The sequence below is a fragment of the Emydura macquarii genome, unplaced genomic scaffold, assembly GCF_026122565.2.
Source record: "Emydura macquarii macquarii isolate MOO-44397 ecotype Brisbane River unplaced genomic scaffold, CSIRO-AGI_Emac_v2 contig_2422, whole genome shotgun sequence".
Lineage (NCBI taxonomy): Eukaryota > Metazoa > Chordata > Testudines > Chelidae > Emydura > Emydura macquarii.
The window spans coordinates 40,037,270-40,054,524 of NW_027132559.1; the positions used below are offsets into that span (position 1 = coordinate 40,037,270).

The 17,255-nt window shown below is 38.3% G+C and overlaps 1 protein-coding gene across 4 annotated transcripts in view; it reads right to left on the reverse strand.

Annotated features, from left to right (window-relative positions):
* The window catches only part of NEBL (nebulette), a 382,486-nt gene that overhangs the window by 161,551 nt on the left and 203,680 nt on the right, over positions 1 to 17,255 (reverse strand). For 2 of the 4 annotated variants that reach the window (XM_067562341.1, XM_067562340.1), the window contains exon 1: positions 4,041 to 4,495. The exons of the other annotated variants lie outside the window; for them this stretch is intronic. The gene's annotated coding sequence lies outside the window, so the exon portion shown is untranslated. Of the gene's footprint in view, positions 1 to 4,040; positions 4,496 to 17,255 lie in introns of those variants that run through there. 4 annotated transcript variants of the gene reach the window in all.

A 17,255-nucleotide genomic window follows, 5' to 3' on the forward strand; every position in this document is an offset into this window, starting at 1 on the left:
CATTTACACAAGCAAGAGAAAGAGGAATCAGCGAATGACTTCATAACAGCCCAGTAAAACCTAATCCAACACTGTAGCTACAGGGAGAGGGATGACGAACTTTTCAGAGACATGCCTGTGGTAGGGCTGAGAGACAGCTAACTATCAGAAATGATCCTAACCTCATATTAGAGACGGCCAAGAACGTGGTTCTCCAAAGTCAATACTTAAAGAAGCAACGGACTCTTCTCAGGAAGAACTTTAGGAAGAACCCACTGTACAAGCCATTGACACGGAGAAGAAAATACTTCAGGATGCCCAGAAACAATACCTACCCAGAACAGTACAAGCACAAAGGGATCCAGAGAGGGCTATGGAATAAAAAAAAAAAAAAGGAATACAACAAGAGCATGAAAGAATGTCCATGGTGTGATAAACCACCTCAAAGCAAACAGCCTTGTCCAGCAAGGAACACCACATGCAGGAAATATCTAAAAAGGGGACATTACGCAGCAGTCTGCCAGTCTAAATGCATGGTAGTAGATGTCTTTCAAGGTGACAACCCAAAAGATACTATGATTTGCACACCCTTGGACCCCTAGGAGATGACCATAATGAACCAGCCTGGATCATCATGATTACCTTAGTACTGCGTATAAAATAGACTTCAAAATAGACAAAAGGCTGAAAATTCAGGCGATCTACCCTGACCATCATAGGTTTATCACTATTTATCTTGTTTACCATGATATTTTATTCCTGTTATATGTTGTTGTTTAATGTAAAGTTAAGATAAAGGTTTTAATACCCTTCCCTTTTTATAGATTCATATATTCTAAGGCTAAAGAGACCATTGTAATAATCTAGTCTGACTTCCTGCATATCACAGGCCATAGAACTTCCCCCAAATAATTCCTAGAGCATATATCTTAAAAAATATCTTTTTGAAAAATATCCCGTCTAAATTGTCAGTGATGGAGAGTCTTCACCATGACCCATGGTACATTGTTCCAGTGGTTAACCACTCTCCTTATTATATATATTAATATATGCCTTATTTCCAGTGTGAATTTGACTGTAATTAAGTCACCCCTTAACCTTCTCTTTGTTAACCTAAATAGATTGAGCTCTTTGAGTCAATTACTATAACACATGTTTTCTAATCTTTTAACCATTCTCATGGCTCTTCTCTGAGCCCGCTCCAATTTATCAAAATCCTTCTTGCATTATGGACAACAAAACTGGACACAATATTTCAGCACTGCTTGCACAAGTGCCAAACACACTCATTCAGTGAAGATTCCTCATTTTGAGGAATGTTTTGGAATGAGGAATGAGTTACATTTTGAGAATTATGAGTTAGCCAGTTTTAACCCATTTAATGTGTGCCAGATTAATTTTATATCATATCATTCTAGTTTTTTCATCAAAATGTCATGCAGTACCAAGTCAAACCCTTATAGAAATCCAAGTATATTACATCAACACTATTACCTTCATCAACTAAACTTGTAATCTCATAAAAAAGTGATAACATATTAGTGTGTCGGAATCTATTCTCAATAAATTCATGTTGACTTGCATTAATTACATTATCCTCCTTTAATTCTTTATTAATTGAATCCCATATCAGCTGTTCCATTATCTTGTGAGAGATCGATGTCAGGCTGAAAGACCTATAATTACTTGGGTCATCCCATATACCCTTTTTTAAAAATTGGCACCACATTAGCTTTCTTCCAGTCTTTTGGAACGTCCCTAATTCTCCATGACTTATTGAAAATCACCATTAATGGTCCAGAAAACTCCACAGACAACTCTTTTAAAACTCTTGCATGCATGTTACAGTGATCTGCTGATTTGAAAATGTCTAACTTTTAGTAGCTTCTGTTTAACATCCTCCAGAGATACTAGTGGAATGAAAAGAGTTTTATCATCACCACATGATGAGACTATATCATCTGTTTTTCCCCAAATACAGAACAGAAATATTTATTTGAACACTTCTGCCTTTTCTGCACTATTGATAATTCCATGGTTTCCATCTAATAATGGACCAAAACCTTTGATGCGAATCTTTTTGTTCCTAATATATTTAAAAACTCCTTCTTATTGTCCTTAACTCTGCTGGCCATAGATGCCGCCTTGTGTTCCTTGGCTTCCCTATCAATTTTCTACAATTCCTAACTTCTGATTTATATTCACTACTATCAACTTTCCCTTTCTTCTATTTTTTATATTTTTAAAAATTTTTATAACTGTCTTCACTTCACTCTAACCTGGGTCGTTTTTTATGTTTTTTTTAATCAATATGGCCTTCTTCCTCGATTGTGGCTTTTGGGGTATCTTGTAATTGGGAATAATTTTAAAACACCTTATAATTTACATTTTCCTATTACATTCTTCCTCACTGACGATTTGACTCATGATTGTTTTCAGCTTTGTGAAATTGGCCATATTAAAGCACCAAATATATATATTACTGGTCAGTAGTTTATTCTGCTTGCACATTATAAATGTGATCAAGTCATGATCACTTGTACCTAAGGTACCATTAATTTTTTGTTCTGTGATCCATTTCTCTTTATCTGTTAGGACAAGGTCTAATATAAAATTCCCCCATCTTCTCTGCATTTCCTTTTTTGAGTTAGGAAATTGTCATCTATAATGTTCAGAAATTCCAAGGATGTTTTAGTACTGGCAGCATGAGACCTTCAGTATAAGTCATTCAAACTGAAGCCCACATGATCACACAGCATTTTTTCTCCACATTGTAGATAGGCATGTAAGGAAGCAGTCATCCTGTTCCGGAGTATGATCTGGGGATCTGTAGCAGACACCAACTAGTACCCCACCTTGTGCTTTATCTGTTAAGACATTGATCCATAGCATTCAAGATCATTTTCTTCTGAATTATCAGTCACTTGGAAACAGGTAATTCCATTCTGGATGTAGAGTGCCACTCCTCTTTCCTTCTGCCCTGCCCACTCAATCCTTCCTAAATAGGTTATAACCATTGATTGTAACATTCTAGTTGTGTGAATCATCCCACCAGGTTTCAATAATACTAACTAGATTGAATTTACGCTCATAAATGACCAATTCCAATTCCTCTTGTTTGTTACCCAGGCTCCTAGCATTGTTGTATATGCAATTAAAGAATTTGTTCTCTTCATGCCCTTTAGTTCCTTTTTAGAAAGGGATGTGATGTAAGTTATGAAAGTTAAGAGTGACCATTGGGGAACATAGAGCAAGGAGATAAGAGGTCTGTAGCTGGGAGGTGTGGCCTCCCTCGGACATTGACAGAGAGGGAGGGCCAACCACCCTCTTGGAGGTGGAACCAGGAAGTCCGCACCCAACTGACTGGAAGCTGAGAGGAGGGACAGGAAAGGGAAGTATAAAAGGTGAGCCTTCCAGCTCAGTTGGGAGACAGAGGCTGAAGGAGATGGACATCTTTCCCTTGGTGCTAGAACCTGAGCCTGATCACTGCCTTGAGGAGAAGCTGCCGTGGCTGCCCACTGGCTAGAGCTCCGAGGACTTGCCAAAACTACCTGGGCCCTGTAACCTGGAGGAACTTCCAGAGCTACCAACCCCCTGCAAGCCAGAGGAGATAATGGAGTCTTGCAACTTGGAGGAGCTGTCCGATGCCAGCGATGCTGAGGGGCTGCCCTTTGCATCCTACCCAGAGGAGGGAGAGTACGGCTTGGACCACAGGTACAGGTACACTGGGGGGGGGGGAAGTGGCCCAGAGATAGCCAACCTTAGTCTGGCTGCGTTCAAACCTGAGCACCAGTCAGCAAGTTGCAGCTGGAGCCCTGCTGACCCAGAGGCAGGACGCCCCGCCACTGCTAGGGCCCTGGGCTGGGATGCAGTGGAGTCGGGTGGGCATTCGTCCCCCTCATCATCCCTTGGCCTGCGAAGCCTCGATAGGCTGTAGCTGACTTACTTTGCCTGCCCCACCCTGCCTGAGGGCCTGGGCCATAGACTGTTTGCGTGCATAGCATAGGGCTAGAGACTGCTCACTTTACCTGCCTGGCCCTGACTGAGGCCACCTTGCTCACCTTGCCTGAGGGTTGGGGCCCAGGGCTTTGGGACTGCCCAGTTAAGCTGCAGAGGCCCAGAAACTGCTAATTTCCCCCCTCTAGCTGAAGCCTCCACGCAGGATGTAGTGGCCAGTAGGTGTGGCCTGCCTCAGAGATTGATGGCGAGAAAGGGGCACCGCCCATGCTGGGGATCACCTACAGAGTCTGTGTAAACAGGAAATAAAGTCAGACATATATTCACCCCAACCATGGTGTAATCTCTATACCTGTCACATTCCAAACATTGCTCTACCTAACATTCAATAATGAAAAATTAATCTAAGTGATTGGCACATGCAGGTTGAAGTCTATCTGATCAAATGTTGGAGTTTAGCCTGTAGAGACTGCAGGAAGCAACATGTGCACACACAGAGAATTTGTTTCCTCTTAGCCTTCAATATATGTCCTTCCAGTTATTCAGTGGCAAAGAAGATTTTGTTTTGCAAATAATGCAAAGCAGTGTTTTGAAAACTAACAAACAGTGTCGTAGCAGAAGTCAGATTGGGGAAAAGTAAGCTAGTACTGCAGTGTCCCTACCCAGGTATCTAAATAAAAGTGGCTTAATTTTACTAAGCACCCAACGTTTCCACTGACTTCAATGGGAGCTGAAACGGTCAGGTCACTTATTCAGGTGCCTAAACATGGATCTAGATGTCCAACTCCAAACACTCAAGTTTGAATGTTTTGGTCACAGACTCTCAGTCAACTGGAACTGAAGAGGCTTCCTACCATTGTGAGCTACATACACAATACTTTAGTTTGGGACAGACTGATAGCATGACCTGAACCTTACACTGTCAGACACTAAAAGTATCAACTCTGACATGGTTCTTAACCCTAACAGCCAGGGGAGCAGGTTTCCCAAAATTTCTGTTTCATTAAAATATGCCATACCATATAATATGCCATAAAAAGTCAGTCCATAACCTCCAGTTTTCCATTAATTTTAATACCTTATCTTCTGATTTAAAGCAAACTTCCGCCACTTCTTTTCCTTGTCTAAATTCTAACAAATATTATGGAAAAGGAAAAAGGCGATGAAAGATTACTTTCTGCAATTCTCTGCCTGCTCAGCATTTCTTTGCAGATGTCCTTGTAAAAATACAGCAAAAAAAGGATACTGTTAACTTATTAAAATCAGGATAAATTTAATTCCTTATGTTGACTAGGTGCTTGCCCCTTTTAGAAGTAAAAAGAAGCATTTTTCCATAGAGGCAAATGAACCTAGTTCTTGCCTCCATAATACTTCAATATTTTTCTTGCAGTGTATATAAAAATCCAAATCCCAAGACACTGGAGAAATTTCACACAAATTAAACTCAAAATAAGGAATAAAAAACTGGGATGCATGCTTGAGTAACTTTTTAAAGTGCTGCCAACTTTTAGAAATTGTCACATCAGCATTTCTTAAATGTAATGTCCTAGTTTAAGACAGTTTTGTTAATATTTTCCAGAATTGTTTATACATCAGTCCACCTAGAGTCCCCTTCCTCCCCCAAAGGAAAGTACTCCTTTCCCTTGTTTAGAAGAATTGTATAAAGCTGTCTCCAACAAAAAACATACTTTTGACAATATATAATATTCACTGCTGCGCTCTGATAATAGAGCTCTGTATTGATCACTTTAATTCCTTTAAGTTATTATCCACATTTGCTTTTTCCCCTCCAGGCAATTCACTGAAGGAACAAAGCCTATTGGTAATGACATTTTAATCTTTTCTATGGAAATGCCAATTGATGCCAAAACAAGAGAGAATAAATGACCATCAATTGCTGAGCTCAACTAAAAGGTCATTAGGGCCACTAAATTGTCCAGAAGATAGGCTTCCTTTTCATCAGCAATTCAACAGATTGGAAAAATACATTTAATGCTGAAACTGTTGAAAATGCAAACAAATCATATTTCCACTTGTGAATGTATTTTCATTTATTCTTTGGGCTTATTTCAGACACATTTGAAATAGTTCAGAGGAATTGCTTTTCCTCCACTGTGCTGGTAAACAAGGACATATAGAAAATGTCTGAAACAGCAATGAAAAAAAGCCTTAAATACTGGCACAGGTAAACTGAAACAATAAATTGGCCCAGCAAACAGAATGGCATTTAAAATACAACAGATACAAAGTTAAACTACAAATAAAAAAAATATATCAAAGGAACACTCATGTACTGTAATGATTTATAACTTATCTAAAAACTTTCTTGTCACAATGACCATCTGAAGCTTAATTTACTTTCCTGTTACTGAAAAAACAAAACTGTGCTTTCTCAACATTAAAACATAGCTAATATTAGTTACACTGTTACATTTTCTTCACCTCATTCAGAAGTTTGGTAAACATATTGCATAACAAGTATATAAATACATATTTCAAGATAAAAAATGTCAAACTGGAGTTAAAGCTGAGAGTTGATATCAGTAACTTAAAGGTAATTAAAAAATACATGAATAACGTAATTATCCCCCCAAAAAAGTTTTACAAACTTAGGAAAATCAAAGTTAAGATTAAAATTAAAAGAAATCATAGAGAAAATCACTGATTTTAAGGCAAGAAGGCACCATTATGATCATGTAGTCTGACTTCTAGCATAACACAGGCCACAAAATTTCACTCACTAATTCCTGCATTAAGCTGAGTAATGTTAAGGTAATTTAATACAGTTAATGTATCCAAACAACCTTAACTGTGCCCTAAATTGACACCATGAGAGAAAGGAAAATGAAAAACTAATCTGTCTTGAAAAGTCAGTTTCATCTAATCAGGATCAAAAACATCAAAATGCCTTAATTATAATGGATGTTTTTTGCATTATCAATTGGGAGGCATTCATAGTGGCAGGGGCCATATAAACACCTAGATAGATTAAGCAAAGAGAAGTTAAAATGGCCAGTGTGAGTTTGATCATTTTAGGGATTTTGTCTGGAGGGGGGATTAAGAGGAATTTATATTTTGGGATAAGCGTCTCATGTTTTCCAGCAATCTGGACCCATTTCAAGCTTCCACTCACCTTCTTGTGTTTCATTTGCAGAAATTCTTTAGTATAGGTCTCTGCAACACCAGCATACAAACCAGCGAGAATTGGCAGACCTAACCCTTCAATGAGATCTGTGCAGGCATTTCCTTACATCTATATGAAGTTCCACTGAAATCAATGGGACTATGTAAATGTGGGTCTTACATGTGTGTCCTACTGCAGGATCATGACATAACAAACAACCTCTCTTAAATGATGTACTTCCACATCACACATGGCCACACTCATGTGTATCTGAGTAGAATCCAGCTCCACATCTTTCTGGTAAATTAAGAGTACAGACAGTTACTATCTCATTTTACCTTTAAAAGGTGGTAAAACATAGAGTACAAAAATGTTGTAGGCTTTATCCAGTTTTATACCGACAGATTTTTTTTTTTTTTTTTAAACAGCCAATATGGGCCTGTTCCTGCAATGATGTCCCTGCAAGTAAACACCTCCACCCAGGTTGAGCCTCACTAAAGTTAATGAAGCTCTGTGCAGGCACAGGTGTCCACCCACATGGATCAGGAACAGTACCTAATTTTACTCCCAAAATTAACTGGGTGCTATTGTGATAGTTGGTCCTTACAAATTTACCCTAACTATGAGTTCAATTGTAAATAGCGAGTGTAAGTTCATAAGATGTCCTAAGAACTTATAACAATAGAAGTTGATGAGAAAAGGTACAAAAGCAAGACAGACTGAATTAGTCCAAATAAAAAGGCCAATTGATATTGCCCCTGGACTGTGTTAAGATCATTCTTGGTAAACAAGAAAATTATGAAACAAGAAATCTGAACCAAAATTGGTGTGTTAGAAACTAGACAAAATAATCAGAGGATGGGCTGTTTCACCCATCACTCCTTTGTGTGTCCTTAAAGAAAGAGACTGTTGGAGCAACTAAATATTAAGACCCTAAAACACAGGCACCTCAAAATCTGTAACAGGAAAAGCATTAACAAGATTTGGTAGAAATTAAAAATAGAAGACTTTGAACTTCGAGTAACAAAAATCCCCTGACAAATGTATATTTGCAGAACATAAAGAAATGTGCACTTGTAAAGCTGTTTCCCAATTTAACTCCCAACAAGACTTTGGGGAGAAAAACTGGCTACTGGAGTGTGCTACACCATCATTGCTGCTAGGATGACCAGATGTCCCAATTTTATAGGGACAGTCCCAATATTCAGGGCTTTGCCTTATATAGGTGCCTATTACCCCCCAACTCCTGTCCCGATTTTTCACACTTGCTATCTGGTCACCTTACGCCGCCTCCACAGTCTCCTGGGACCCTGATCATCTTCATCCTGATCCTGAGTGATGTCCTGACCAGACTGGACCAGAAAGAAGGACCGAGATGACATCGCCACCTCTACTGGCTCCAGCGAATCCCAAAAATCACCTGGGATGAAATGGGTTCAGACTTTAACAACAGCAGCAACTCAAACCCATCTCAACTATCTTCTCCTCATTTACCCAAAAGGACAATTATTACCATCTAAGAGACTATCAAACAAGGGATTTTCTCCTTTAAAAGCTCTCTCCAACTAAAGGGAAAGGAAACAAGGGATGTTATTAAAATGAAAGCCTTATTTAATACTTTATATTTCAAATGCTTTAACTGTTTTTCCTTTTTTTCTTTATCTTTAATAAAAGGATTTTTAATGGTATGTTTGCCATGGTACTAAGCAGGCTGATGTCTCTATATAATGAAACCTGGACCTTTTTTAACACTATTTAATGTTGAACAGTGACTGGATTATGCCAACACCTTTGGTCCACGTATTCCATTTAAATTAATACAACAGTGCTCAAAAGTGCAGGCACAAGTCATAATATGTTCATATCTATGTAATTTGAAGGTAAATATTAGATACTAATTCTATTATTTGTGTCCACAATTAACTGTCACTGTTAATTTTTCACCCACAAATTACTTCAAGCACAAAATAAGAAGCTTGGCTAAGGTCTCTTTAAAAGTATGATGTTCATAGCCAGTTTGTTTACTATACTAATGCATTACACATAGTTCACCCAAAAAGGTTACTTATATTCTGTAAGGTGTGGAAGCATGAAATGGCTTTCTGAGAGCTGGCCAGTTGGGATTAGAGATATCCCTTTTGATTGTGCAGTTAAGAGCAGTTAGTGAAGCAGAATGCACATTCTAGATTCCTGCTCATGAGCAACGAATGATAAAAACAGCCACCACTCAGTGAAATATATTTTATCTGCTACTTAGAAACAATTCTTTAAACTGCTAAGAAACTGCATTGAGCTTTGCCATTAATTTTATTAATAGCACCATTTTTTTTTTTTTGTTTTCTAAGGAAATAAAATATATAAACCAATATGAGAAATAAAACTGCTAAGAGAGGGTCAACACATGCATCTAATGTCACTACCAGATACCTCTGTGCGCATTTATTCTGCATGTTAATCTTTTGAAAATGAGAGTTCATGGTACCGAGAACACATTTGATGAAAAGGTAATTTAAATGAAAATGCCAAAAGGCATACACAAAGTGGTAATTCATAAGGCAAAATAAAATTATGACTTTCTGCACAATGAATTTAATCTATTATCCACATAAAACCAGCATATAACGGGGAATTATTTCTTAGTAGGGCAACACACAAAAACTGCAGCATAACAGCTTTAATTTAACAAGTTTAAGAGTGTCTGTTTTATCTCACATATTATGCTTTTACTGAGCAATTTAACAATAAAATTCTTTGCACTTTTATCCTTTGCCATAGCTAATATGTACATTAAGTTTGAGCAGTAACTACCTAAAGTTAATACAGTCTTTGACAAACATTTTATTTTAAAGTAGTGATTTTCCTCCTTTAAAACGCTGGCTAACTTTTTTTCTTTCTTTTTTTTTTTTTTTTTTTTGCTTTGCTTATCTTGAATTTTACTTCCCTCATTCACCATTCATGAAAATGAAAAACATATATGATATTAAAAAAGAAACCACACCAACCTTACAGTATTCCTATAAACTGTGTTTTTAAGAAGTTAGAAAAAAATGAAAACAGGATTCCTGGATATAAATTTAAAGAGTCCTGTACTAAAGAAAAGCTGAATATATCTACAAATGAAAGGATGGATAGCCTTGTGGTTACAGCTTAGGGCTGAGAAATCAGGAGATCTGAATTCTATTCCTAGCTTTGCCAAAGGCTTCCTTTATGACCTTGAGCAATCACTTAACGTCTCTGAACAGAATTCTCCCTATGTGTAACACTGACTACGTTTCTTGTGAAAATTAACCGACGTCTATAAAGCATGTTGAGATCCTTGGATAGAAGGTACTCAAGAAATGATATTGATAAGGAGCATATCCTAAACCACCTCCATCCTCACATTGTCTCCAAGATCTCTTACTAGTGTGGTTCCATTAGAGTGGGTAGAGGGGAAATTTGGAGGTAGGATTCCAAGTTTCTATGCAAGGAGTTCAAACCAGCTGCCCCCCCAGACTGCAATGCAGTTTTGGTGGCTGATCAAGGGAAGAGCACCCACACAGATCCACAAACCAGAATGGCAGCTTGGGAGCCATGAAGGCTCCTGAAGCTGTAGTAGGGACAGAGGGAATTCTCATCCCTTGGGAGGTTGTCACATTCTAGAGTGCAGCCCAGACCAGTAAGGGGTTGTGTCATCACCTGCCCTTTAACCTTGAGTGCCTCACAATGTTTTGTGGTTTTACCTCCCAACCTGGGCCACTCACAATCAGCCTTTCAGCATGCAGGTCGTACCCTGAGTATCTGTATGCTGACAGCCCTGGCTCAGCAATTCTGACTTCAGCAGCCAATCTACAGCCCCACTCTGGCTTCCACCAGCTTCAGTTATCACTTGCAGGGGGACCCCCACACACTCCCAGTCCTGAATTTTCCCAAAACCTGTCCTCTCCTGGACAGATCAGAGAAGTAATATGATTCATTTGCTCCTTTAAGGAGACACAATACACCAGTTTGCCACATTAACTGGAGTTGACATCCACATTAGTACAAACACAACCCTGTGGTTTTTAGATTAATAGTAAAACAAGTTTATAGTTCATAGGCCCAAAGGTGCTGATGCCTTTGTCTTCTTAGGTGAACGAGATAACTTGGGGTTTTCTGCCCCATTCTTTTGTAGTCCACCTTTGAAATGGATTCTTCTGAAGGTTACCCTTCAAAGTGAAGTTAATTCAAGCTGTGAGGAAAGCGACAAGGAGTCTTGTGGTAAAAGAGGCTCCATGTTCTTTCTTCATCCATTTGTGTTTGCTGAAATGCAAATTGTTCTGTGTCATGCCATCTCCTTCCCCTCCTACTTTGATGATCCGGTTTACTACTTATATGTAAATTAAGGTAAGCAGAGATTCCTTTGTTTAAAAACTTTTTTCTAGGCAGGATTCCTGGTTTGAACGTGTGCTAATAACATCCTACAAGGGGAATTCATAACATTACATATAATGTTGCTTCATACATTTTGCCATATTATTGACCAGCAAGTTATTAGTTTTCAAATGATACCTCAAAAGGCATATTTCATACAAAGATTAGTGTGTAGGGTGAGAAGAGTGTGAACAGAAGAATGTGCAGGAATGCCAGAGAGGTCCTCAGCACACATGTAAGTTATTGAGGTCATGTCTATACATACAGCACTGCAGCAGCACAGCTGTACCGATACAGCTGTGCCACTGCAGCGCCTCTGGTGAAGCACCTTACCATGGCAGAAACTGTGTCGGCCAGAGAAGCTCTCCTGCCAACATAGCGCTGTCAGTACAACTTATGTCACACAGGGAGTAGAATATTCACACCCCTGAGCAACATAAATTTTGCCGACATAGGCTGCAGTGTAGACACAGCCTCAGGCTCTGCCCTGGGACCTGTATTTGGCCTTACGTGACAGTAAGTGGGAAAGGAAAAAGACTATTTGCTTCCAACCTTACCACAGAGCTACAACTGGCTTTGTGGATTATGCATACTGATGGAGATGTTCATCATTATGAGGCCAGCGCCAATTTTTTCAAAAAGCTTCATGGCAAAAACACTGGTTACCATTAAAGGTATGTCTACACTGCGTTTTAAAACCTTCCCTAACAACAGAGTTTACACATTGCAACTTGGGCTGGAGCTTTGACTCTGACACTCGGAGAGGGGGGTGGGCTTCAGAGCCTGAGCTGCAGCCTGAGTCAGTGTCTATCTTGCTGTTTTTATCATTGTAGCGTGAGCCCCACGAGCCCGAGAATTTAGGCCCGAGCTCTGAGAGTCACTGCTGTGGTTTTAACACAAAGGGTAGACACATCTTATATGTCCCTGTATATATTTCATGAGACATTTGCACACATCTCTCTCAGTCAGACTCAAATCAAAAGGAAACAGCAAGATGACTCTAGTGATTGTTCAGTTTCTTAACTGTGTCACAGACATAACTATAACTCTGAAGTCACAAGTAAAACTTCTAGTAATATCAAAATTTAAAACAATGAGAAAGGAAAAGGGTAACTGATTGACTGCTTTTTAACTATTGGTCTGCGCCACTTATAGTCTCCTTTCCCCACCCCTAGATAGCATTCAGACAATTTCCATGGGTTCAGTCTTTGCTGAGGGCTTCTCTACAAGCACACAAATTGCACCAATTTAACTTAATTGTTTTAATTAAATCAATGAAACCCCATGTGTGGACACTTAAATCAGTTTAAGAGTAGCTAATATCGATTTAGTTTAATCTGGTGAGTATCCACATGAGGGGATTGCACTGATTAAACCAAATCAATTTGTAAAGCCAATTTAGCTAAATTGGTGCAATTTCTGAGTGTAGGTTGGACGGAGCTACATTCCTGCTCTGTCACAACAGCAACACAACACAACAGAAATTTCCCTTTCGTGATAATCAATAAATTGTTTTTCCACCAACAACTTCCATCTGAGGATATTGAATTATTTCACAAACGTTAATGACTTATGCCTAATATGCTCCAGTGATGTCAGCAGGTATTATTCCCATTTGACAGATGGGGAAATAGACAGATGGGGAAAAGGCTAGGTAGCTTGCCCAGCAAGTCTGTGCCAGAGTCTGAAATAGCTCCCAGATCTCCCAACCCCAGGTTTTAGATCCAAGACCATCCATTCCTCAGCAGCTGTCTCATTCTGGAAATGAAGATAAATAACAGTACTATCATTCCTCCAACAGAACAGTTGAAATAAACAGTAAATCAAAACAATTATTATTTATTTTTCAAATACATGAGAGAAATATATAGAAAATAAGAGACGTATTTAAAGCATCATGCACACGCTCAGAATTCTTGAGGGCACTAGTTACAGAGGTAAATTATTCATAGATTTTAAGGCTAGAAAGGACCATTCTGATAATCTAGCCTGACCTCCATAGAATTCCACCCAGTAAGTCCTGCATCAGATCCAGTAACTTGTAACTGAACTAAGGTATATTGTTTGAAAGACATCCATATCTTGACTTAAATATTTTGAGCAATGGAGAATCCACATTCCTTGCTAAACTATTCCATGGTTAGTTACTTCTACTGTTAGGGGGGGAAAAGTGTGCCTTATTTCCAATTTGAGTTTGTCTAGCCTCAGCTTCTAGCCACTGGATTTTGTTATACTTTTCTCAGGTAGATTAAATTGCCCCCCACTTTCAGATAGATTCTTTCCATGTAGGTAATTCTAGACCGTGATCAAGTCACTTTTTTTAACCTTCTTTTTGATTAAATTAAAAAGACTGAGCTCTTTAAGTCTTTCACTGTAAGGCTGGTTTTCAAGTCCTCATATCAGTTCTTCAATTTTTAATTTTTCTCTGAACCAGAACTGGACACTATTCCAGCATTGATCTCACTAACACCATATATAGAGATCATTCTTATTTCTACTCAGTATTCCCCATTCATACATCAAGTATCACATTAACCGTTTGAGCCACAGCATTTCTAGTGGAAGCTCATGTTCAATTGGTTAACCACAACCATCAACTCCTTCTCAGGGTCTCTGCTCCTAGGATACAGTACCCACCCTGTGAGCATGTCATATTCTTTGTTCCTAATTACATGACCTTTCATTTGGCCATATTAAAATTAAGGCTGTCAAACTATTTTTAAAAATTGCAATTAATCACGAGGTAAAAAAATCAGTCATGATTAATTGCAGTTTTAATCATACCGTTAAACAGTAATAGAATACCAATTTAAATTCAGTGTGGAAGCATGTTCTCTGGAATGATGATTAAAGCATGAAGAGGCATACAAATGTTTAGCATGTCTGGCATGTAAATACCTTGCAATGCTGGCTACAATAGTGCCATGTGAATGCCTGTTCTCACTTTCAAATAACATTGTAAATAAGAAGTGGGCAGCATTATCTCCCGTAAATGTAAACGAATTTGTTTGTCTTAGCAATTGGCTAAACAAGGAGTAGGACTGAGTGGACTTGTAGGCTCAAGTTTTACACTGTTTTCTTTTTGAGTGTATTTATGTAAAAAAAAGAATAATTCTACATTTGTAAATTGCACTTTCACGATAAAGAGATTGCCCTACAGTACTTGTATGAGGTGACTTGAAAAATACTATTTCTTTTGTTTCTTTTTCATAGTGTAAATATTTGTAATAAAAATAGTAATATAAAGTGAGCACTGCATACTTTGTATTCTGTGTTGTAATTGAAATCAATATATTTGAAAATGTAGAAAAACATCCAAAAATAGTTATAATACATTTAAATTGATATTCTATTATTCTTTAACTATGCAATTAAAACTGCAATTAATCGCAACTATTTTTTAATATAGTTAATTTGTTTTGCTTGTGTTAACTGCGATTAATTGACAGCCCTAATTAAAATACATATTGTTTGACTGCACCAAGTTTACCAAGTAATCCAGCTCACTCTATACAGATCTGCCCTCATCATTATTTCCTGCTCCACCAATATTAGTGAAAACTTTATCAACAATGATTTTGTATTTTCCTACAGATTACTGATAAAAATATTATTTAGCTTTGGGCTGAAAACCAATCCCTGTGATACCCCACTAAAAACATACCCATTCCAAGATGATTGCACATTAAAAATTATGTTTTGAAATCTATGTTTTGTGCCCCAGTCTGTGTTTGTCTCCTGTTAACCTGCCTTATTCCAGAGCTGCAGAGTGGAGAGTCACTCTCGCCCTGCATTAGAGAACAAAATAGTTCCTACACTCCAGAAGGTGGGTCAGGTTTGCAGATTTTAAGGATACATACAGAACAATGTCTTGGTTCCTGAGGTATTAATATTCTTATTTTCTTAAAAGGCCTCCCTCATAACATCATTTCCCACAAGGCTTTCAAAATTATTTTCTGAGTATCTACCTTCACTTTCAAAAAATAAGTATCTATTGGATACCCAATGGGCCAATCCCCCTTTCCTTACTAATGTAATTGTCTTCAGGAGACTGCCCCTTAGAATAAGGTGAGCAAGATTTGGCCATAATGTATCATTTTAATCACTATTTATTAGATTCCCAAAAGTCATTACTGGGGGAGCTTGGATAAAAAGAATTTCTCCATATGTATTTGAGTTCAGTGAGGGATGGTCCACACAGTATTTAAAAGGATGGGTGCTTTAAGTATCCTTAACTCAATTATTTGTATATTTTCTTAATATTTCTCCTCCCCTGGGAGTATTCATTTCTAACCTGATATTCAAGATGCCCATCCTTAGTGCATGGGGCAGGAGTGGAGAGGGGAAACTGAGTTTGCTAGCGGGCAGGGGAAGTAGCTAACAAATAAAACATTAAAAAGCATGAGTACAAATGAATTAGGAAGACTGTGTCAAGAAGAGGATGTATATTATATAGAAACCAATTGATCATGGCTTGCTTTGCTTAGAAAAGCCAGCTAAATTATTCCAACAAGACATCCGGGGAAAAAGTTTAGCTGTTTTAAAACTCTTTTTAGTCACAGTTGCTTTGTTTTATTGTTTAATATAGCAGTTACTTTAGTCAAAATAATAGGGAATGCCAGTACTACTTCATCTATGGAATTTTACCAGCACACACTTGCGAACAGTCATTGAGACAACCAACAAATAGCACAGGCTCTGTAAAAGCTACAGTGAATGTAATTGTATTTACCACATTTGTTAATCTTCAAACTAGCTCTGTTACACCTGTTAAAAATAAAATACACATATTGGGCAACGTAACGTAGTCTCTATAAAGCACTCACAATTCTTTATATATGCTGTTTAATAAATAACAACACATTTGGGCTGCAACAAAAGGCACAGTAGAATCCCACTATTTAGCAGGTGTAGTGGCAAGGTGTCAAGGTCACTCACAGTATCTGTGAATATGAGTGTCAATGAAATCATAACTGCAGATCAGCATAGGGTGAATTGCAAAGCCAAAAGGGAAACTGAGCACACAAGTATGTGCTAGATGCTCCCACTCATGAGGCTGTGCAGAATATTTAGCCTGGGCTCTGCATATGTTTTAACTTTTGCTGATTTTCAGCCTCTGTGACTCTGCTGGGTCTTCCAGGTTCACTGGAGATGCCTCAGACTCCATAATTCTGGGATATCAGTGATGCTGGCAGGCCAGATGCCAGCTCTTGCCTAGGCTGCAGGCATTAGCTAAGAGCTGACAATCTCATAGCTGGAGATCAAACCAGGTCACCTGTATGTTAGTTCTGCTCAAAACAGGTATTAGTCTATAAGAATGTATTTAGGGTTTATAGTCTATGAAATGCATGTATGTTGCTTCATGCATTAATCTCACTTATAATATTTATATCCCATGTAATGAGGAAATATTTAAGTGTTTGCTCTGTAACTATAAAACTGTTTGCTCTGAAACTGTAAACCACACTGTCAGGAGAGAAGCATTACCAAGTGTGAAATACTAGTTTGCCACAGGAAGTGTTAGCTCCTGCCCAATAAAAGAAGACCCATAGACACCAGACAAAGAGACTTTACTGATTGCCCTCCTCCCACACCTACCACTACCACCACCACCAGGAGACATGCACATGAACTCCTTTCCTATCATCTTGAACTCTGGGGGAAAGGAATAAAAATCCCTGACAAGAAGAAAATGCGTCTTTTTGGCTGTTGAAACTCTGAAGGGCAAGGGACTCTAAACTGATGCCAGAGATCCCAAAGGGCTGACCTGAAAGACACTTTGAATTGACAGATCACTACAACT